Source organism: Cinclus cinclus, chromosome 26, assembly GCF_963662255.1.
Source record: "Cinclus cinclus chromosome 26, bCinCin1.1, whole genome shotgun sequence".
In the NCBI taxonomy this organism is placed as follows: domain Eukaryota; kingdom Metazoa; phylum Chordata; class Aves; order Passeriformes; family Cinclidae; genus Cinclus; species Cinclus cinclus.
The window spans coordinates 737146-761050 of record NC_085071.1 but is presented as its reverse complement, the minus strand read 5'-3'; the positions used below and the strand labels follow the sequence as shown (position 1 = coordinate 761050).

The 23905-nt window shown below is 50.8% G+C and overlaps 1 protein-coding gene across 6 annotated transcripts in view; it reads right to left on the bottom strand.

Moving 5' to 3' along the window:
- Positions 1 to 22481, bottom strand: part of EPB41 (erythrocyte membrane protein band 4.1) — a 94541-nt gene extending 72060 nt beyond the window's left edge. For 2 of the 6 annotated variants that reach the window (XM_062509152.1, XM_062509151.1), the window contains exon 1: positions 13821 to 13990. The gene's annotated coding sequence lies outside the window, so the exon portion shown is untranslated. Of the gene's footprint in view, positions 1 to 13820; positions 13991 to 22381 lie in introns of those variants that run through there. The other 4 variants (XM_062509162.1, XM_062509161.1, XM_062509153.1 and 1 more) reach the window with 4 other exon arrangements.
- Positions 22482 to 23905: the final 1424 nt, after the last annotated feature.

The following is a 23905-nucleotide window of genomic DNA, read 5'->3' as shown; positions in this document are numbered from 1 at the left end:
TTAATACACAATGTGAGCGGCATTACACAAGCAAAAACTCTCATAAACAGAAAGCGTAAACAACCAACCGAACGTAAAGAAACTAATAATAATATTAATCTGGATTAAGTACAAGCCATAAACATGCCTACGTAATCCATCTGATGGACAAAGATAAATCCCTGCTATGGCGCATCCTACAGCTCTTTGCAACTTAAGAAACCACAATACTGATCAAAACAGTAGTAGATAAGACATATACAGGGAAATCTTTATGCATCGTTGCCTGTTTAATCTACACAAGATTACAGCAAAAGCCAAGCACCAAGAAAGCAGAATCATCATTGCAAAAGATCCCCAGGCCCAGACTGCATTTTCTACTTCTGATGCAAAGCTTTATGTCGAACTTCCCTGGAGAAATACACAACAGCAACAAACACAGCTCCAAGCCTGAACAACCTGAGTATCTGCTACTCCTTAACGCTCTAAGAAACTTGCACAGAAGTTAGTGGGAAGCCAATAGATCTGTAGCACAGTTTAAAAGTACAAAGTAAGGTTTATGATAGGAAATTATTTGCATCCATAGGGCTGCTACAGGGACCCTCACGCTGTCCTATTAAAGCCCTTCAATTCATCTTATCTTATTCCCAGGAATGTAAAAACAGCTCCAGCAAGTTCAGACACTAAGCCAGTGTGGCACACCAGTACAGCTCAGCTCTACCTCCCCAGTGCAGCCCCATCCACACATGCCTCCATCCACAGAGGGGTGGGAAGCTACCACTAGGAGCAGGGATCCCTGGCCTGGATACCTGGGGAGAGACCAGAGCCTTCCCACCCAGCATGGACACAAGATCTCTGAGCACCACCAGTTTCTAGGGCTTTTTCCAAGAAATAGGTGAAATATGGCAGTAAGGGGCTGAAGAAAAATCCACCTGGCAGTGACACAGGTACTGTCACAGTTCCCCCAAATTAAGACGATCTAGCACATACTCTTCATTTGGGAACACAAGGAAAGATGTTTGAGGAGAAACTCCTAGTCAGGTGCTGTGGATACTCAGCCAACACTTCCACTGAACATCCAACAATAAAGGGCCCGAGGTTCACCTGCTGACTCCAAAAATCCAAGATTCCTTGGATTCAGCCAAGTAACCACTGCTGAAAACCTAGTACAGAGCCACTGCCCCCCATCAGTAACCCTTCTGCACACGTAACTTTATTCCAGCATGTTACATGCCACATTCACAACATCATCATCACCCACCTGTCCATGTATCAAAGCACATGGAGCATCCCAGCATCCCTGCAAGCTACCCCAGCAGAGCAACAGCAGATCTCTAATGAATCAATTTGTGGAGGTGGTTGCTCACGAGATAAGCCATGTCCTCGCCAGCCTATGTCCCATCCATCAAATATCTGTTCAACAAGCAGTGAATGGGGCAGCAGGAGAAACACTGTTTTCCTGCTTTCTGAAAATCAAATGCTATCAAATCAAAAACACCGTGGATGCTCGTGCAGAGCACACAGGCACTTGACAGGGAGATATCGGAACTACAAGCTGTAGGTTTGGAGTATCATTTCCTGAAACATTTGTAGGTTTTAGGAATATACAGTGTTTGGAGACAGACCGAAAGGAGTCCTTACTCCTCAGGATTGCTGCCTTCCCATTAAATGCTTTGCTTCTGATAAGATTATTTGTTTTAATTTGTAATCATTAGATCAGATGAAAATACAGGTAATTCCTGTTCTCATCATCTAAATTGATACAGGAAATAATGAATGTGTTTATATTAGAAAAAAAATCATCCTTCTGTCTGTTTCATAAGGCTCTAATTCAGTTTTCAAGGTAAAGAACATACACTATGTTTATCCTGATATTTACCTTCCGCAGCAGATTATGTTTGTCCATGGGAATCCTAGAAAATCCTCACCTTCTTTATTAAGGCCATGACAGCAGAGATATGCAAAGGGCCCTACTGCCTTTTAAATCCCACCCAATGCTTAAAATTGCCCCAGAAGCGCAACTGAAGATGCAAGATGATGTAAAATATAAACATCAAGAGCATCAGCATCACTGACATGCCCGTAACAGCCCGTAACAACCACCACAATGCTGCAGGAAAAACTTCAACTCATTTAAAATATGTCTGGACCAGCCATTAAAAAAGGAAGACAACCTACTTGGGATCTACACAAAGCAACCTTTAAGCAAAGGGAGCAGATCCTGGGGCAGCAACACGAGTTAGCTAATTGTGAAAGGAACTGCACTCCACAGCACCACAGAAGTAACAGCAGCCAGGGGAGAGCCCCTCTGCATCCCTCATCCAGACCCAGCATATTCTCCGCCCCACGAGACCTTACAGGGATTATATTTACATATCTTAACTGTGAATAAGAATCACTAATTCAAAGACCATCCCTCCAGATGTAGCAAACTAAAGCAAGCCAAAATCCAATGTGTTTGAAAAGCCTTCAAATCCTAAATGAAGAGCAAGGTAAGACAAAAATGGCATTTGTGGTACTGTTCAAAAATAAGACTTTCATGGAATCGTTTGGATTGGAAGGAACCATTTTGCTTTGCTTCTCCAGTATCTTAATTAAATTAACACCCAGAATTGTAACTGAACCAGCACAGCACCTACCCCAGAATTTGGACAAACTCTAAGAAATTTTCTCTCCACCACCAAACATGCAATTACCATTTACACAGCCATAGAGGGAAGAGCTGCCAGACCCTGCCCAACAGCTTCCCCAAACCAGTGCACAAAGAGTGAACAAGTTCCTTTCTCCCAAAAACAGGGAAGTGAAGACTTGGACGCTGGCAGCTGCAGCACTCAGGAGAGAGGTGGATTTTAACTCATTCCGGACCACCTGGAATCATTTTCATTATAAACACTGCCTCACTGGAGATAGGAAATAAAAATACACTTTGGTGGAAAATCCAGTAAGAGCATAATTTCCCAGTGGGACAAGGTGTTTTCTTGAGCTAGAATTCAGGGGAAAGCAGGATGCATCGACAGGAAAGAGCCCTTGCCTGACTGATGCCGGACCACAGCATCTACATTCGTCCCTATGGGCGGATGAGCAGTCATGGGTCTGTGGAGCCCGAAGCACTTTCCCGACAGCCTTCCCCGCCATATCTCCCTCTTCCTCCTCCCGCACAATGGACTCCGGGCAGAGCTGGGGATCCCAGCTCGGCGGCGGCAGCCCAGGCAACCCCTCCCCAGGAAAGAGGGACATCGGGCGCCAGTTCCCCCGAGCAGTGTGTCCCCATCCTGCTATCCCCGTTTCTTGCCTCCAGCAGAATCTGTCTCGGGCTGAGCCTCAGCCTTTTGACTTCCAGTACTCCATGTCACACATAGCCCCACGGAGCGCTCGCACATGAGCCGCGCACAAACACACGCTGTACACACACTGTGCACACGCGGGGCACACACAGACATGCGGCACACACGCGCACAGTACATACACACACACGGCGCACTCAGAAACGCCACGCACGCTCACCTGGTCGGCACAGACACACGGTGCACGCACACGCACAGCTTGCACACGCACTGCGTATACATGCAGTGCTCACACGCAGAGCTCACAGCAGTCACACCACACCCCACCGATACAAACTACACACACAGGATGCTTATGCACACCACGCGCGCACACTCCCAACACCCCACGCACACGCACCTTTCAGACGCACAGGCACACTGACCGCACACACTCGCTGTACAGATGCACCTTGCGCAGATGAGCACACGCGCGCACGCAGTGCACAACCACACGCGCACATGCACGCACCCGCCGCGCAAAGGCCGCGCGCGCTCCCCCGCGCCGTGCACACGCTCCCGCGCGCACTTACCCGGCCGCCCCCGCACGCGGTGCCCGCCGGCCTCACACCAGGCCCCGCAGAGCCCCCGCAGAGGTGCGGCACCCCGGGGCTGTGACGTCCTGTGCCGTGCCCAGCCAGTCGCTCTGCCCCCGCTCCCCCGCGCCCGCCGACCCGCGCCCGCGGCTCGGCCACCCCGGCCCCGCCTCCTCCCCCCACAACACTGTAGTAAGTTCTCATTGGCCGAGGACGGGGGGCGGGACGCCGGCACCGCCTTGCCATTGGCTACGGGGAAACCCCGGCTTGCGGCGCGGGCGGGGGAGCGTGCGCCCCCTCCTGGCACCCCCATCCCGTTCTCTCGCGTTTCCCTCCCGCGGGGGGCCCGGAGGGAGCGCCCGGAGCGCCTTCCTGAGCCCGCCACAACAACACCCCGGCAGCGAGAGGGGGAAATAACGGGATTACCGCCTGCTCCTGCCGCCACCAACATCCACCCCCCCCGCTAAAGTGATGGTGGCGGGGGAGCGATAATTTGGCCGCGCACGGCCCCGGTAGGAAGGGGGCAGGAAGAGGCCTGTCCGCCGGTACAGCGGGCGGCAGCGCCTCTCCCCCTCCCTCCGTGACCTAGATTTTAAATACCGTTCGCTGCCTCCCTGAGAAGGTCGTGGCCCAGCTCTGAATGGAAACCCGGGGCGAAGAAGCGAGGAGCGTATGAAGAAAAGTAGGGGCTGCGTTGGGGTTTTCTTTATGCTCATTTTATACCCTTCGTTTTTTTAAGCATAAGGCCATTCGTAATCGGACAGGTACTGGTTCAGTCTGTGGCAAGCCAAAAAAAGCGACAATTGAGGTGGCGAGTGCTTGGTCAACAAGGAATCCCCCCACAAGGAGCTCAGCACAGCCCTACCGAGGAGCCCGCCCTGCCCCTGACTCTGGAATCCTGCACCTCCAGCATGGACTGGATTTTCACCACTTACAGACAAATTAGAATCACTCAAGCAGAGCTGTCCAGCTCTCCCTGCTGCGTACATCAGAGCAAAACACGCTGCTTAGTGCCTCTTGAGCACTGAGGCCAGCCTGCCTAGCTCAGGAACCAAATCCCCCTCATGTATTTGCATAATTCCAAAATACATCTGGCACCAAGGCATCTCCGTTTGTCTCCCAAAGAGAATTAAGGTCTCAGGCACATTATTCTGCTTGGACTGCCTCTTCATCAGCAGATAATACCAGAGGCTGATGCACACCCTGGCTGGGATGGCTCCATCGCCATGCTGAGCCCTTACTGGTACCAACCTAAGAAGGGCCACTCACACACTGAGGGCATTTGTGCTATATGGGAGCTAAAAGCCCAGATTTTTAGGAAAATTAACATGCTTCTCTCAGCTATTTATCCCTTCTCCTTAATGTCTATGACAGTCAGTTCTGCCAAGAAGAATGGGGCAGCACCCCTTTGTCTCAGTGTTGAGACCACTTGCAAAAATTTCCTTAATGAGAGGGAAGACAGATATTTTTGCCTTAAATCTGGACTACTTGGTGGTTTCCTTGGACTTAGTTGAGCACATCTAATTGAAAAAAAAGAAGACAGTCTGGGAAAAGTCTGGCAGTTCTAAGTTGCTGCTCCTACATTAGGGAGAGGTAGCTCCCTTGAAACATGCCCTGAAGCTCTGGCTTCAGTCCCTGGTGCAATAAATTAACACATTTTAATAGCCCAGGCACTGCATGGAGGAACATCAGATGTTCAGTGCTGACCCACCACAACTGCTACCTTTGCTACTGCTCACCCACAGGTGGGCTTAAAACACTGCCAGAAGAGAAATAAGAGCCCATCAGGCTTGGAGGAGAAAACCATGGAGCAAATAAACCACAATTCTTGGTTAGCAACAGCTTCTTGCAACTAAGAAAAACAAGCAGCAAACAAGCAAAAAAAAACCCAAAAAAACCCCAAGCAAACAAACCCACACTGCTTCATTGTACACCACACATGGCAGATTACATGGAGGAAGGACCAGGGTAACGAAAACTTCACATCTAAGCTGTGATTTAACACCACACAGCGCATCATCCGCTGTGTTCAGATCACCAGATGATCCCCAACTCCATGTGCCAGCAGCTGAGAACAGAGAGCAGCAGCTCCTGCATTTTGTATTCCCCAGTGAAGCATTTATCCACGGGGAGCACTAGTGCAAGCTGTTGATGCAAGGGCAAAGGATGCTGTCACCTCTTCAGACCCCAAACATATGGCTGAGAGCCTGACTGGCTTCAAAGCTAAAGGAAGAGAAACTAAAAAGTTGAGTAAAAAGACGGACTTGGTCTATGCCACTAGAGCCTGAAAAACGTTCTTCAGGGGCAAGAGAACCTGAGTCTACACCAAAGCAATTTTTTGTAGGGAGCAGAAAATACATGGAAAAAAGAAACCCAAAACCACCACTCCTGTGCACATGGAAATACACCCATCACCACCACACTTCTTCTGGAAGTCACTGGCTTAGCTTCTACCTTCTTCCTTTGTACACAGCCCCAAACTGACCTCTGAAATCTCATAGGAAGTAATGGAAATTTCTGAAATTCTTCACTATAAGAACAGTTTGCCCTGTGCCAAGCCTGGATTGCAACTATTTAAAGATCTCTCCCAGTTACAGCTGGTTTAAGTTTCTCTACGGGAGTCATTTAGAGACCGAGAATTATTTTAATAAGTTAGGATTTCTTGGTATTTGCCTGCTGGATATAGGAATAAGGACAGGAATTATACTTATTTTAGGCATGTGTTTCGGGTTGCTGAGGCAGAGATTGTTCCTCGCAAGGTGAAAGGCCACTGGGAGCACTCAGATCCTGATGGATTTGGCCAGTGCAAACCAATTGGGTCATGGAGGACAATGCCAAACCCTGCCCTCTGCCTGGGTAATGTGCAGGTACTTCCAAGCATCTCAGCAGGACACACTGCAGCATCCTAGGAGCATCCAGATAGCAGATTAAATCCAACTCAAGTTAAATTCTTCATAGAACAGATCTTTGTAAAGTGATCCAGCTCTCTGTAGGTGCCACAGGATACACTCCTGCTGGGATTTGTTGTAAAACAAAGCTCCCAGTTTACACCAGTGCTGGGGTACACTGCCCAGAGCATTACTGGCACAACAGTAAAAGGCACAGAGCTCTCCTCTTTGCCCTGAGGAGCTTCTCAAGTGAGGAATTCCCAATCTAAACCAAGCAATTGTGCATCACACTGGTGCTGTCCTCCCTCCCCCAAAGCAAGCAGGATTTAAAGTGAACAGAAATACTCAGGATTACACCAAGTTCTAAGAAAACAAAAAAAATTAAGCTTGATGAATCTTTTATCCATCCTCCTCTAAATGAGCTGTATTAGTATGCACACATGTGTGAACAGAGAATAGGCACACTTTGCAAACAAGTGACAGTCTCCATTGCGGCAGCAGCCATTTCACAAGAGCAGACAAGGTGGGAGGAGAGCAGGTGGCTCAGTTTTGCCAGCTTCTGGCCCTCTGCCCTTGACTCCTCTTCCAGTTTTGCTGTCACCATCAGCAGTGCGATTTGGCTGTGAGCAGAAGACAAGAATAAGGAGGGAAGGAAACCTCCCTTTGACTTTTCAAGCTTTGTGTTCCTGTAAAATGGTGATCTAGAATTAAGATATTGCAGATAAATGATTCACCTGGAAGGAAAGTATGCTTCAATTAAGGCACTAAGACTGCATTTCTCCCCTGCCCACCCCTCTCTCCAGCACAGAATTCTCTGCTGAAAAAGCCTCTGAAAGGCTGAACTGCAAACTCTGGGAACTTTCTTCTAGTCGCCCATCATAATACTCTCTAAAACCAACCACTGACTCATTGCTGAGATAGTTATTAAAGGGCCAAGGAGCTCTCTTCATTGCTAAAGGGACTGAGTGATTTTGGTACTGGAATCACACTTGGCATCAGGGCAGTTTCACGTCCAATTTTGCTAAATCCAAACTGCCTCTCCCATTCTTTTCTTTGTCATTTCCTTCAGGAGAGTTTTCTTTTGTTGGCTGTAATTTGTAGCCTTTAAAGGCTGCTGTTGCTAAACTAAAACCATGTGTTCTTTCCCGTGGGCAGAAGAATCCTATTTTTTTAGCCATTAGATCTTTTTGGTGCTGGGTTGGCTCATATGGATCCCTTTTGGGCAGATTGGGAAAGTAGAGGGGGTGGCTGGGAACTAAGTCTGTATACCCAGGAATTCCCACCCCACCTGCAATGTGGTTAATTGATACAAAAAGCTCCTGTCATGGGTATCATTGATTTGTATGAAGCTGATGTTCATTTGAGTCAGTGTCTTCCAGCACAGCAGACAAGCTGAAAGAGGACAAGTAGTACTGACAAGTAGAAAGTGGAATAAAACAGAAGAGCTTCAGTTCTCTCCAGACTGCGTGCCAGTGCAGGGAAGAACACCTTCTGGAGAGTCAGCTTTGTTTAGACTTGGGGCTTAGAGTCAGCATGTAAAGCACATTTCTGCCAAGATGCACTGTTAAAGATAAGAGGAGGTCAGCTGCAGCCTGCAGGTTCGAGTGTTCATACAGTGAATGTTTCTACATTGACAGAGAAATACTTTTCCTCTCAAGTATGAGTAGGAAGTATTAAACACAGGAGTGGCTGCACTGAAAGGATCTAGAAAGAGCTTAACAAATCCTGGAGAATAGACTACAGGTGATGCTGTGAATACAAGCAGTACAGGCTCAGTAAAAGGCAGAGTCAGTGTGGCATGAGCCTGAGCTCCATAAACAACCCAAGAAACTGACTGAACCATGGAAAGAACCTTCACAGGAGCCTCAGACTGTCCCACAGTACATTCATCTACATCACCTCAAGAGCTCACCCTCCTTCCAAGCACTTACCAGGATTTCATTTCCCAGCAGGCTCAGTAAAAAACTATAACCAGAGGAGTGTGCTCACAGATAGCACTTGACTTCCTACCCCTCTTTAAGGAATGTTGCTGGAAACTCCTATGTTTGGGCAGAAGGAAGAAGTTCAAGCCCTTGCGCCAGCCTCCTAAGCCAAGCAAGACCAGCCAGCCTGGCCAGAGAGGCAGCTGTCCCTTCAGCAGGGGACAAGCTCAGCTATGCAACCTTTCTTGAAATGCACCCAAAAATAGCAGTGAGTGCCACCTAGAGACCAGTGCTCCAGACGGGAGGCAGCCAAACTGCACTACAAACAAAAGATGTCAGGGACTGATTTGCATGGATGAGGAGTCAAACTGTAGCCAAGAGAGACTCTGGCTTCTTTAAATAACACCAGGTAGGTGTGTTTTCAAATGCAGCTTCTCTCCAGAAAGGCAGCAATTCAGTGAAGGAGATTTGACTCCATACTGTTACGCTCTTTTTGGGCAAAGAGCACCCCTTGGCTTCAAAATGCTTAAAGCTCTTTGGTTTGGAGAAGGACAGTTTCAAAATCAGGGTTTATTTAAGACTAGTGTGCACGTAACAAAGTTAGAGGCAGATACTTGGCAGAGAGCATTCAGATCTGCACTGAAATCCAAAGGCCAGGCAGAAAATTGATGCAAGCCATGAACCCAGCACTAATCAACAGATAGCAAGTGGTGACCGAGGGCTAGACCTGTGCATCAGTGAGGGACACCTGGCAAAACCTAGTATTTATTGAAATTAAACTTCACCTGTGGAGAACAAATACAACTTCTAACCATTATATTTTCTCTGAACAAGGACCACCTTGTTCAGAGCTGTGTCCCCTGCCTCACACCTCCTTGGACCTTGCAGGGTTTGTCCTGAGCTACTAAACTGGATGAGACTCGTCACTCTGAGTCCTGCCTACGGATGTTCCCAGAACCTAATAGAGCACAGCCAAAGTCTGCCCAGAGGCATTTCTGCAGGTACACAATGATTAATTGGTGCACATTTCCATATCACAAATTAAAAAGACCTTAATTTGCTTGAAATGCAGTATATTAACCTCTGAAACTGGCAGTCATGGATACCAGCTTCAAAAATATTAATATAAATAAGACAGAATCCCAGAGGATAGCATCCCACTGCTGCCAGGTTTTCTGGATCTCAAAGCCTCATTTTGAGGCTTTTTTAAGGTAGTAACTTTCCATGTTTATTTTAGTAAAAGAACCCAGAGTGGTTCATATTTATAGACAGAATTCAAGAAATTAAGGAGACCAAGGGGGATAAGGTTGCCAAGGAAAGCTGTGGGCATGGACGGAGAGACAGGGAGCTGAGAGCAGGAAGCATACTGCTATTGTCACAGTTAATTGCCAAGAGTCTGAAAAGGTTTGTTACTAAAATAAATAACAGCTCTGTTGGTTCAGAGCTTCTGCAGTTCCACTGAGGCTCAAAGTAACAGTGCACAGAGTAAATCTCTGGAGCAGGAAGAGATGCAGCAGCAGCTTGGAGGCGCCAATCTCATCCTGCACTCACTGCAGGCTGTGTCAGAAAAGCTAATAATCATTAAGCTGCCATCTTTTATTTCTAATTATTTGTCTCCACAGCAGGGTTTCTCCAACCATCAAGCAAAATGGAAGCAAGTCTCAAAGGCGTAACTGTTTTGAAGTGGGCTCACAGCTGCCACGGCATGAATGGCTCTCCAATAACAGCAGCAACTGCTCTGCACAGCCCACGGAGCTGGGAGGGAAAGAATCTCTGTTTAGGCTGGTTTTCAATGTCGGTTTTTAGGTCAACTAAAACAGCTTTTCTTATGCAACAGAACTCTCACTTGCTTTGGAGTTTTTGCTTTCATTTAATTAGATGGTAATTCAGGGGGCAGCACTGCTGCTCTGAACACCACAATGAGAACAAAGTGAAAACACTGAACTAAGCCGGCCCAAGAACTTGACACCACGTTGGAGACCACGGTCTCCTCTGACAGGGTGGGACAAGTGAAAGAGATACCCTGCTGCCACATTTCCACAGAATCATGCAGTTCTTTAGGTCGGAAAAACCCTTCAAGATCAAAGAGTCTAACCGTGAACCCACCACTGTCAAGCCCACCACTAACCCATGCCCCTAAGTGCCATATCTACATAGATTTTAAATGGGCACTCCATTGCCCTGGGCAGCCTGTGCCAGTGCTTGATGACCTTTTCCATGAAGAAGTTTTTCCCTGCTATCCAACTTAAACCTCCCCTGGCACAGCTTGAGGCCATTTTCTCTCATCCTGTCCCATGTTCCCTGATCAATTCCCCCCCCCCAGCTGCTCCCTTCTGTCAAGGAGTTGTGGAGAGACAGAAGGTCCCCCCTGAGTCTCCTCCATGCTGAGCCACCCCAGTTCCCCTAGCTGCTCCTGCTCCTCCAGCCCCTTTCTCCAGCCCTGTTCCTTTTCCTGAACACTCTCCAGCCCCTTAATGTCTTTCTTGTTGTGAGGGGCCCAAACTGACCCCAGCATTCAAGGTTTGGTCTCACTAGTCACCAGTACAAGGGGACTTCCTGGTCCTGCTGGCCACACTAGTGCTGGTACAGGCCATGTGTCATTTGCCTCCTTGTCCACATCGGCTCATGTTCAGGCGCTGTTGACCAACAGGAGAGGCTAAAGAAGAAAATCTCACTGAGAAGTACTGGAAGCCTCATTTGTTCTTCCTCTTTGGGCTATGCATAAACAAGAACTAAGGGGAGACCCAAATTCACAACACAACAAGATATTCAAGGGCTCTGCAAAGCAGTGCCCTTCTCCAGGTCGCCCACAAATTCTACATGCGTAGATAAAAATAACACCACGTGGCTTCCAGCATCACCGGTGCCACCATATGTAAAGACAGAGCCCAAATGCAGCCCATGAATGGACATTCTGCACTTACCACCACAGACACAGCTCTGAACAATTTTTCAGCATTGACCTCACCGTGCATTTCTTGACAGGCTTTAAAAAATGGCACCTTAGGTGAATCTCAGCTTGAAGGTCAAGAGCAAAACCCCCAACAGAGACTCCTCTTGCATTTTCAGCATTTTCCTTTGCGGTTTCTGCCCCACAGCTACTCCCGGCTTCCCTCCATGGAAGCTGCTGGTGTGTTACTTTCAGGACTGATGCCCAACACTTACCAGGTCAGGAGAGGAGATTATATTGCTAAAACTCCTATGCATTTTATGTTTACCTATGAGATAAGCTAGGCTTAAAGATGGAGAGGCAATCTGAGCCTACTGTTTTCTCTGTTGAGTGAGAGTCAGGGCTGTCCCTGAGCCAGTGAAACTGTACCACACCCCCTTTATCTTTGCTACCCCTAACAAGGTACCACATGGCTTTCTTGTTTGCTGACAAAGACTGACACCAGTTATTCAGCAAGCAGCAAATTTCATCTCATATCGGGATCAAAACCTCCGAAGCCTACAACAAGCAGGACCACCAAAACGCAGTTCTCTCCCTTCTGTGCAATACATGCAAGAAAACAGGCAAAAGTAACATGGAGACTGCTCTGGGGAGAGCAAACCAGGGATTGTCCAGGTTGTCAGTGTTTCCCAAGGGAGAAATTCATCCTTGACCAGAGACTTGTCATACAGAGATAGCCAGATGGGTGACTGCCCTGAGGGCTTGCTCAAGCACTGAGCAGGAAGACTCTCTGGCCAAAGACCTGCTCCAGCCTACCCTGGCACAGCTGCAGCAGCTGTGCTGGTACAACTTGGCCTCTCACTAACCCATTCCAACCATCATGCAAGTGAGCACTTTTATCTTGCTCCACATACGAGATCACAGCAGCTTCCAGCTGTACCTTCCACATGTGGAGGAGTTTTATTCTGCATTCAAATGGCTGCTGGGTGTTTGGTGGGGTTGGAGTTTAGCACTTCTGACCAAGGCAGGTTTTCTAGTTAATTAATGATCCTCCTTTTGGAGATTTGGTAGCAAAGCTCATTCAGATCAGGAGGCAGCTGGTCATCTTCCAAATAAAGTGCTCGCTTCTGAATAAGAACAACAGGTTTATGCTTGGATTTGATTCATCTCTCCTGCCCTGCCATGAGGCATTGTATAATGATGTCAAGTTTAAGAATAAAGCAATCTGTTCTCGCACCTTCCTCTGCTTTCCCTTCAAAGTCTTTCATCAATGACTGGCACCACATGGAATACTCAGGCACAGAGCAGAGCTGCTCTAAATGTGCTCAGCTCTTTCCCCTACTGGGAGAGGAGAGGGTGTTACTGGGGAAGAGGAGTGATGGAGAGGAGAGGGAAAAGCTTAGCAGGAGGATAGTTTGAATTAAAAAAAAAAAAATTAAAAAAAATTAAACTTACTGAAGTTTCCAGAGAACACAACCTCGATGCAAAGGCACCACTGCATCCAGAGAAAACAGCCTCACCAAGCAGATCCCTTCCTTCCCTCCACCCTGAGCATACACACCTTGTCCTCAGAGACTTTACCATACAAACACCACTTCAGAGCCAAGTTCATGGCAGGCACCAAACCTATGCAGGGAAACCATCAGAATCCACCCCACCAGAACAATTTTTCCCTCAAGCAAAGCAGGCTCTCAACGAACACAAACTGAAAACATCAGTGCCTGATGCTCTTCTCCAAGCTGAACACACATTTCCCCTGTCTCCTGCCAGAATGGCCTCAGGCTCCTCTCTGTGCCCTGCAAAGCCCCAAATAGCAATGGTTTGCAAGGGGTAAGGTGGTCCATCAGTGTCATCAGAGAGCCCCTTTCACAACCACAGCACTGGCTTGTCACCAACAGATGTCAGGAGACATCCTGGGAAGAACAGGAAGCATTGCTTTCCATTTGCAAAATAATTTCCCCTCCATTTCCTCACTTGCTGGCACTTGGTGTGTTTTTATCCCCAGGTCAGTGCCCCACAGCCTAGGATGGTAGGAAAAACTGCTTCTGGGGGCTTCTTCATGTTACAAAATACAGTAATTTCCAGGCCAACTAAGTACTTTTCAATATCCAAATCTTCACACATACATGGACAATGAATCATGCTGTTTGACAACAGCCAATGCTTCAGAGTTTAAGACAGAATAAACAGGTCAGTTCATTATTTAAATAGGTCCGATCATTAAGTCAAAGCAACTTGTTTCAACCATTTCCTCCCACTGATCAAACAAAGCAGGTACTTACCCAGAGATGAGAGAGCCAGGCCAACCACACAGGTGAGGCACCAAAATCCATCGTGGGGCAATGAATAGAAGAGAAAGGAGAAGGGACACTGGTTAAAAAGCAGTTCCAGTTAAACACGAAAAATCCATGCACCCACCAGAAGAACCCCTCAAATGACAAAGCCAAGTGCTCACACTTGTACCCACATGAGCAAGGCAACAGAGCAAACTTTAGTATCTGACTCTTCCACAAGCAAAGGTGGAACCGGATGTTCACAGCCAGGCACTTCTTAGAAATGTAAACACCAAGAGGGGAAGGAAAAAAAATAAAATCCAAAAACATCAGCTTGGCATTACCTAACACTGATAATACAGCAAGCAGTGACGCAGGCACCCCACGCCTGCCAGGCTCCCGTGAGTGCCACCTCCCGAGTACAGCCTTCCCTGCGTACAGCCTCCAGTGGGTGCTGCCTCCTCCGAGTACAAGCCTCCTCGAGTGCTGCCTCCCAGGCCAGGCTCTGCCGAGCTCCAGGCACAACTGGGCTGCAGGAGCAGCGGGCTCCATGGAGGCCGCAGGCTGGGCCCATGCACCCCTCCAGCTCTTTTGGACTTACATAACTTCTTGTGCAAACTTCTGGAGGCTGGAAACAGTCAGCGCCGCCGGTCCCGGCTCCACAGGGCTCCAACTGAGCCCTCTACTGGGCTTCAAAAATTCCACAAAACACCAAGAGCCTTAATTTAATTAACACTCGGCCAGAGGCCTCTAAACCCTAATCCTCTCAACAAAAGGATCATTAACTAAATGAAGAGATTCAAGAGAGCAACAGAGCTCCCAGCCGTGGCAAGGCTGGCTGTGTGCTCTGGTGGGCACACACCAGGGCCCGAAATGCAGCCAGATCTTCAACCCATACAACAGCCCCACTGAGAGTACAGGGACTGGCCTCATAGGAGCACACAGTCAAGCACTTGAGGCACAAGTCTGGCATGATGCCACACTCAACAGTCACCCTTCCATGCCAGAGAATCACAGAATCATGGAGTGTTTTGTGTTGGAACGGACCTTAAAACTCATCTCATTCCAACCCACTGCCACAGACAAGGACACCTTCCACTATACCAGGTAGAGAGACAGGAAGAAGCCCATACCCATCCTTTGGGATGCACCATGATGCCAACAGTTCCAGTGCCATCATCTCCATCAAGACTGAAAACCCAACTATTGAACCAGGAGAGGAGCTGGAACACCATTTGTTTTTTAAGTGTTATTATCCAGCCTGGATGCAGGTAGAGAGCAGCTCTCCTTTCAAGAGGCAGCCTCAGTCTCTTAGCTGAAGGCTGGGAAAACACCTCCATCTTGCCCAGCCCTGCTAGCATGAACAGCCAGAAGGGCTCTCCTCACCAAGGAGCTAGGGTATGCCTTGGCAGAAGAATTCACACAGCATGTAGTCAGGGAAAAGCCTTCACAGTCAAAGGTTGCCAGCACACATACCTCACCCCAACGTGACATGGATGGAGATCTTGCCCTTTGCAGGTGGCTCTCTTGGAAAATCACCTCCAGTTCAGAGCCACACAGAGGATCCAGAGCAGCTGTGAGGAGCACATTCTCACCTATAGGCACTGGTTCCCTGATTTTTTATGTGCTGTATGTGAGCACCGCAGTCTCCAAAGCAGCTTTTGAGGCTCCAATTGAGCAGTTCACCAGGACAGAGACAGCAGTGGTTGCCACAACCTGGACAGGGTTTTTGGGATGGCAAGGAGATGCTTTAGTGTACTATCTCTCCTCAGACCAACACAGCCTTCCCTGGGACCTCAGCCCTCTAGGGTGCCAGCCAAACTGGTCACAGACTCTCCATGTTTGGGACTGAATGCTAGACAGCATTCACAAGGTTTCCATTTTTAGTCTTTGCCCCTATCTCCTCCCTGCCTCTCCTCAGGATGCGCCTTCAGGATAGTTGACACATCTGTGCCTCTTTGCCCAAAGATGCAGGAACAACTGCTCCCAGAACAAATGAGGCTGTCCTGCTCTGACCCAGGGCAGTTTTCAGCATACACAGAATAAGCAGTCCTCTCTATGTTCACCTCCTAGGAAAATCCAAAGAGCTCCCATCTCCCCAGCCTGGGAAAGAACACAGATGGTCACGGAGATTAAAGCATACAGAGAATTAACCACTCTATGCAAATGAGCTTCTTCACCCAGCCCAGAAGTACCACGTGGTTCAAGGTCCGGCACTTGGATGTGATCATCATGGCTTGCTGAGCTCTGACCAGGACAAGGGACCAGGAAGCTGAGCAGGATGAAGACAGTGTGTGGGGAAGGCAGGATACAAACTGCTGGAGTGTGGTAGCTGCTGAAATCATATTCACCTCGTGGTACAGCAGAAGAAAAAGCAGCAGCACCAGGAACTACCCTGCTCAGCAGCACAAATCAATTCTGTGCTTGGATAGCTTGTATGTTCCCACTCAAAGGCAGCTCGGATAGAGCAAGCAGCACGGCAACAACAACGTGAGCCATCTTTGACTCCAGGCACTGCCCGCACAGCATCAGGCACCCACAGAATGGCAGAAGAAAACCCATACCGGCTCCTGCTGCCTTTCCTAGAAGGCTGAAGTCATGGCACCCAGCTGAGGCATGAGATCTGTCAGCACAGCACACTGGGATGGGGCCACATAACCTTCCCCAAGAACGGCAGGGCTTCTCCAGGCTACCTCCCAGGGAGGAGCTGCACCTCAAACCCACCAGCAATAGGCTTAAGATTTATTTCATTTTTACTCAAAACCATTTTACTTTAACACTTTAAAAAATTCCAGCAGGCGTGGACATCTTGTTCAGCCAGTACCCAGCTGCCAGTGGATCCTTAGGGCCAAGTTTCAGGCCATGCCATATTGTAGATGGCTGCATTTGCTATTAAAAGCCTCCACCCTGCACCCGAGGAAATTCTCAAGCAATGCTGGCCCTGTCTGCCAGCCTGTGAGCCTCTGAGCAGCTACAGATTGGCTAAACCAGACCCGGGCCATATGAGAGAGGTTCACCTCCACATCAGACATGGTACCTCCAGTACAACATCAACACAGACGCATGAAGTCACATTACAGCTCAATGTGGCTCTGTGCTCCCTCGCTCCCACACTCAGCGTTTGAGTTCACCCAGACGGAGGAGGCAACTTGTGCCGTCCTGTCCAATACATACCCTCAGCCCAGACAAAGAGTTCCCCTCAAGTTTTGAAGTGCCCACAAGCAGCTTACTCCATCTCAAGAGTTTTTGGGAGTGGATATAGAAATAAAAGCCCTTGGATGGCTGGTATTATCCAGTGAGCACTTAAACCACCGCAACAATCAAAAAGATCAGGTCACGGAGGTCACACACAGCATGATGCACAGCTGCTCCCAACAACTCCCCCGCGCCCCACCCCCGCCCGCCACAAAGCCGAGGTGCGAACACTGAGTTTTCCAGGCCTTAAGGCTCAGAGCTTCCCCATAGCTGCCCTGTACTTCCTTGTTAGCAATGCCTGCCAGATTGCTGTAATGCCACTGCAGTCAACTCTGAAGGCTCCCAGCACACACCAAGCCTCACATCCCCTCCTTAAATCTAGCTCTGGCCAACTGTGGCCAGATGTAATTATCTACACGAAAGATACTCAAAGCTGCCTCTAGTAAGAGGATGTATTCATGCTGTTAGGCTGGGGTTCCTCCTCCTCTGCTGCTTTCCAGAGCTCAAAAAATTGCCTCACATTAAGTGAACCAGCAAGAACTTCACCTCATTCCTTGTTACAAAACCTGCCTTTCCCAGGAATGGAAGGAAAAGTCAGGTTTCTCAGTCATCTATCCACAAACGAGCAGAGAACATTTTAACACGACTTATTTAATTGAATAACACATGGGGGCTATATTTGTGTTGGCAAAGGGTTTGGGGGTGAGCAAATGGAGGAATAAGGGCAGATCCTATGCCCCAGAACATTTCTCAGGGGCCAGGAAACATGTCCAGGTTGAGCTCGCAGCCGTACACAGGCTGGGATGAGCCTGAGGTGGCTCCCACAACCTCAGCATCCTCCCATGGGGGTTCCCAGCTGCCCCAAATCACCAGGAAGTCACCACCAGGGTTGACACAGCACAAGACACCCCAAGTTCCCATCATGCCTCTTCTAAAATCTGCCAATGAGCAGCAGTTTTGGAGCCTACCCGGAGTCTCAGAGTGCAACTCGAGAGGTTGAGACAGGAAAAAGCTGTTTTGACACAGCATTTGTGTCCCAACACAGACTGCAAGCTGGGAGCCCAGATGGTGGCTGTGTCAGCACTGCCCACGACACCCTGTCTTCATCTGGTAGTCCAGGCCTTTCTCGGGGGGCATCAGGAGGGGACTAGACACAAACCATGCTAATTGGATAAACAGAGCGTCCTGCAGCCCTACAAAGCCACGAGCAGCTGCTCAGAACCTCTTGTGAACCACAAAAATAGTTTTATCTACAGCGCATGGATTAAATGCCATAATCACCCTTTTCTTCCCTCTGTGCAAAGTGCATTTTCCCCCACTGAGGTCCTGAAACAAAATCCAGCCCTGCAAATCAAACCAGGAAATTTAGCAAACTTTGAGCATGAACAATAGCAGGAGGATTTTCCAGACCTTCAAGCTTGTTTGGCAAGTCCCAGATTATGTAAAGCACTGCTCTGCCATTGTCAGGGAAGCTGTGCCCTGTGCCGGAGCCAGCTGGCACCACACTGCCCACCCAGCACTGCCTGCACCCAGCAAAGTCAGCGGGGCTTGTGCAACACCACAGACTCCTTCCCAGGCACTTCCACTGCAGCATACACTGCCTTTCATTTTACACCTCATTGTTTTGTGATTTATCATCTTCCCAGGGTCCCAGTTTTCCATCCCATCCTGCCCAGGTGTTTGGTAGCCTAGACCAAGAGTCTCCTTTGTGTCTACAGGGTGGCTTTACCACGGCTGTGCCCAGAGGTGAATGATCACTTCCATGGCTTAACTAATCCTTGGTTTTTCTGCCAGTTGGGCCATGCCAGAGGGCTGAAGTGCTTATTGCTGTGCACACATCCTCTGGGAAAACAATACGAGTGCCTGAAGTCATTCCACATTCAGCACCCAGCTGGAAAAATCCCTGAGGCAGGCAGGATGGTAGCCAGCATCCTTGGTACCCAGCTCCACACATGATCCACGTCCCCTGGCAATGGCCTCGCACATGGTCCCGGTGCATTTACCTAATTAAGACTTAATGAAGTAGGGAGATCTATTGTGGGCCTGACTAGGGAGCAGATGTGCCCCCTGAACCCAGCCACTGCCAAGGAAAGTGCACTGCTGTCTCCAGGGTGAATCAGCAGGAAAAGCTCAGGCCAGCATGCTCCCTGCAAATTCCAGACCCTGCTGCTTTCTCAGGGCAGGGATGGAAAATGCTTTGGTCATCAGCAGCCTCTAGTGGGGAGAGGTGGGCACCGTGGTGGCTGCTTCAGCCAGACCCCAGAGCCAGCCTGGCTGTTTCCACCAGCTCAGAAGGGGATGGCATGATAAAGTTCCAATGTCATGGTATGAGGAACCCAAACCATCATGGCTTCACTGGGGTAACTGCTGTGTGCGACTGCTCATCCCCTGGGTGCTAGTCCCAGGCTAAACAGGGACAACCAACTGCAGCCCCTCCTGGTTAATCCCAACTCGAAGCTCACACAAATCACTATATGAACCAAAACTCATAAAAAGGACAACCAAGACATCATCCCCCTTCCTCCTGAGCAGCTCACTGAGAGACACCTCCAGGCTAAGGATGGGCAAGTCCGCCCCCTTCCCAAATCACACCTCAGACCACAGCATCCAGCCTGACCAAGAGCCAATTATGACCCTAAACTTCCAGCCACTACAGCCTCAAGCCTCTTCCTGCAGCTGTGATCACAAAGGTGAAACACTGCTGAGCAGAGACAGGACAATTCCTGCTCTCTGGGACAGTGACCACCTGCAGCCTGCCTTGCCCTCCAGGGAACAGCTGGGGAGGGAGCTCAGAAAGATCTTGCTATATATTAAACCAGTGACATAACTTCAAAGCGCCCTCCTCGGAAAACAGCTGTTTTGCCTTTGCTCTGCGAGATCCTCTCCCCACCATTGGCTCCGAAAGCACTGTGCCAGCCTGGGGGAACGCGTGATGCGGCTGCAGGCAATGCCAGCAGCTGCCAGGCCGCGTGTCAGGAAGAGGGAGCTTCATCCCAGCAGCACTGCTGCAGATGAGAAGGCACTTTCTCTCCTCAGCAGGTATTGAGCCCTCTCTGAAAGGCCTGAAGTTTCTCCGAAGCACGAGGAAAAGCAACATGGAGGTACAGGAGAGCCCTACATCCACAGAACATGTTGAGGACCACCATGGGAAGTAGTCTGATGCACAGATCAACTTTTTGCTGCTGCTGACTCGCTGTTACCATCACCACAGGCAGAAGCAGCGCATGCCCCACTTTGTCAAGAGAAACTGAGGGGCTGCCAGTGCCACGAGCCGGAAGAGATCCACATCTACACAGGCCCTGGAATTGGGAGAGGAACTGTACTCCTGGGGGGATGCAAATTGTTCCACAAGTTTCAACTGCCTCCTCCCAGAGACAGGCATAGTTCAGCTGCACCACCATGGGCACAGTGGCCATGAGCAGGGCTCATGGGGAAGGATTAAGCTAAACATGGAACCTCCGTTCCATGTTACCCCAACTCCAGCACAAGTTAACTCCCATGGACTAACTGGCTTACTCGAGCAGAAAGAGGACGCAAAAGAAACCAGACTCCAGCTCTGCCCTACAGCTGCATCTGTACTTCCATTAAGCCTCAGGAAGGGAGCACAGGGATGGGAACATTCTTACATTCTCTCCCAAGCTGGCCTTTTGCTCCAGCTAAGCTGTTCCCGCTGCCGGGCACTGGCAGAGCATGTGTGACGATTGACAGTGCCGGGGGCCGACGGTGCACCCCAAACCTCGGCCCTGCACACCTTGCACAGCCTGACCTCGTGCAGGGCATGCATGACCGACATCAGCCCTGCTACTGTCCAACCCCTCGCTCAGCTTCGCAGCCGCACCGAAGCCCCAGCACAGCCCCTCCTTCTCACACAAACCGCAGAGCAAGTGTTGGTTTTCCCCATGCGGGAGCCTCGGCGTAAGTCAATCCTCGGGCGAGGAGGCGGCTGCCGGCAGCGCCGAGCCAAGGCACACCCCCCTCCATTGCAACACAGCCCTAAAGATAGTCACTGTCCCTCGCTGTCCCCTGCCACCCCACCAGCCGCTTGGACCCGCCAGGGAGCGACGAAGGCAAACGCCGCAGGTACGGACTAACAAGCAGGTCCACCAGTCTCTCGTCCCACCACGACTGCAGGACGGCGAAATTCAGGAGAGGAAGAGATTGCAGGACAGCCGGGCATGCCGCACACGCCTCTGGTTGCAACATCAGCGCAAAGCGTCCCCGTCGAGGAGGGGACGTGAAGACATCGAGCCCCCCACGGGGTGGGGAAGTCGATGGGAGGTTTCCGACCGGCATCGGGACAGGCAGGGATCGACGGCAGGAGCAGCTCCCGCCGCTCGGCCATTGCCGCCGGCTTTGTGAACCGTCCCGGAGGGCCCAGACGGGGCCTCGGGGACAAATCGCGGCCGCCCCGAAGCCACAGGCTGAGCTGCTGCTGCATCTCGGGCACAGCCCCAGCAACACCGAATGCTCCAAGAACCAGAGGTGGACCCAAATGCCAAAGCGGGAGCTGCCACCTCTCAGGAAAGGACACCACTGCTGCTGCCGCGACTGTGGGGTGCAGGGGGACCCCACTCCCCGAGGCTGCACCTGCCTTTTCCCCTCCACCGCACCAGTGGAAACAACAGAACGGGGTGGGGGGGGGGGAAATATCCGGGTCCCAGGGTTGGTACTCCCCGTGAGGGACGGCCCCATCCACTTCCTGAGCATGAATCCACTGTGGGTGGCCCTTCACCCCACATCATCCCCCGCATCCCCACTCAGAGTCTCTAGGACAGCCCGGCTGCAACACATTCTCCCCACACCCAGCCTGACTCTATTCGGGATCCCCCCACTCCAGAGCACTTCACTTCTCTTCTGCCCCATAGGCTTCCTGACAGCACTGCAGGTGTTCCCCTAGTCTCCCCCAGCCCCTAAACATCCCCAGTTTCTCCATAATCCCCCTGCTCCATACCTCATTCATCCTGGGTCCCCCCACCTAGACTGACATCCCCACCCCTCCCCAAACCTCTAAGCACCCTAAAGCACCTCACATCCAGCTTGACCTCTACGGGTGTCCCTGGTTCCCGCAGCCCCAGGTCACCCGATATCCAGCCCGACCCCACCGGATACTCCCTGCTTCACAGGACCCCATGTCCCCTGGTAACCTCTCCACACCCTAACCAGCCTGAGCACACATGTGCCCCCACAGCACCACAACTCTTCCTATAACTCCACAGCCCATGATCACACTGGCCCACCACGGGTCCCTCTCGGGAGCCCCAAATCCTCCAGAACCTGCTTGACCCTATATCCCCCATAGCACTGCAGGACCCCCACACCCCATAATCTGCCTGAGACCCCTACAGCCCTCACCCTCCCCCGAAGACCTCTCTCACCCCATAACAGGCCTGACACCCTCTTTCTTTTCTTCCCCCGCTCACCGGGACCTCCGCTCCGCGCTCCTTCCACCTGCACCACTGCCCCCGCCCCCGTTGACGTTATCACATAATCCCCGCCCCTTTTAGTCACGCCCACTGGTTGCCGCCCCCGCCCGTCAGCGTGCGGAGGGGGCAGGGCTAGTGCGTGCCGCTGCAGTGGGCGGGGTCCGCAGGTGACGGGGGGAGGGGTGGGACCAGGAGATTCCTCCCAGCGCCCCGTGACGTCATAGGCCCAAATGAGGAGAAGTTGCCCCCACGGGTTTCCCCGCGTCGTGGCAGAACCCTAAAGCCTCCCCAAAACCGGCAGAATCAGGGCTTTTTAGACTTTTTTTTTTTTTGCTTATTTTCACTGTTTTCCGAAGTTTTCGTAGGGAAAACTCCGTCCTTGCTGGGGGTTGCAGCAGCCGGGGATGTCCCCGTCCTGAGTCGATCGCAGGAGGCTGCGGCGTGGCCGGAGCCGCTAAGGGCGCCGAGGGTCACTGAAGTGCCGCCAAGCCCGACGCCACCCCGGGGCCACGCCCGGGTTATCGGTGCCGCGCAGGCGGCGGCTGCGGAGATAAGGGGGAACAGAGCCCCCGCGAGAACGGGGATGGAGGTGGCGGCAGGATGGAACTCGGCCCCAGCACCGAGGGCCTCGCTGTCGTCTCCCCTGGCGTGGCGGTGGTGGCCCTGCGGTGGCACTGGGTGCCGGGTCTGGGCTGGAGTAGGCGGGTGTTAGCCGGGGTCACGCTCAGTAGCCGGGTCCCCCCAGCACCCCAGGGGCCCCGCACGCCTCCATATCCTGGGCTGGGGACGGGGTGTCCCCATGGGGAGGTTCCTGGTGCCATCTAATGGTCACCGCCCTGGGGACACGGGCGAGGACCGTCACTGTGTGTCCTCCGCTGCCCCTCTCTGGGCCTTTGCAGCCCCCAGAGATCCATGGGCCTGGTCCTGCCCTAGCTCAAAATCTCAACACTACACAGCCCGAGCATGACAAGGGTTTGTTCCCCCTCACCCGTCTCTCTGTGGAAGCCCTAAGCCTTTCCCGGTGAGGATGAAGGTTTGGGGGCAGGAAGAACCACTAGGCCCTGCTAGGTGCAGGAGTGGGAGAGGGGGGAGTTCCTGGCTAATATGATGAGAGGGGGATGAATCCATAAGCTGTTAAGCCACTGCAAAGCCCCTCGTGTTCTGGCCCTGTTATCACCGACTTCTGCTCACATCTGCTCCCGGGGTCATTTTTAATCTGGTATTAAGGACTTGTAGGTCCTTCAGCAGGTGGAGGGGGGCTTTGCTGGTAGAGGATCCAAGCCCTGGAGGGACGAGCTGTGTTTGTGGGCTGCAGAGGTGCCTGTTATGATAATTGATAAAAGATTTGTGTCAATCATAAAAATAGTGGGGTTTGTATAAACCAGAATACTTAGGTCTGAAATGAAGCATGGACATTAGATAGAGAAAAATATATATGATTAAATCATGCTGTTTAAATACCCCTGTTATGAATAT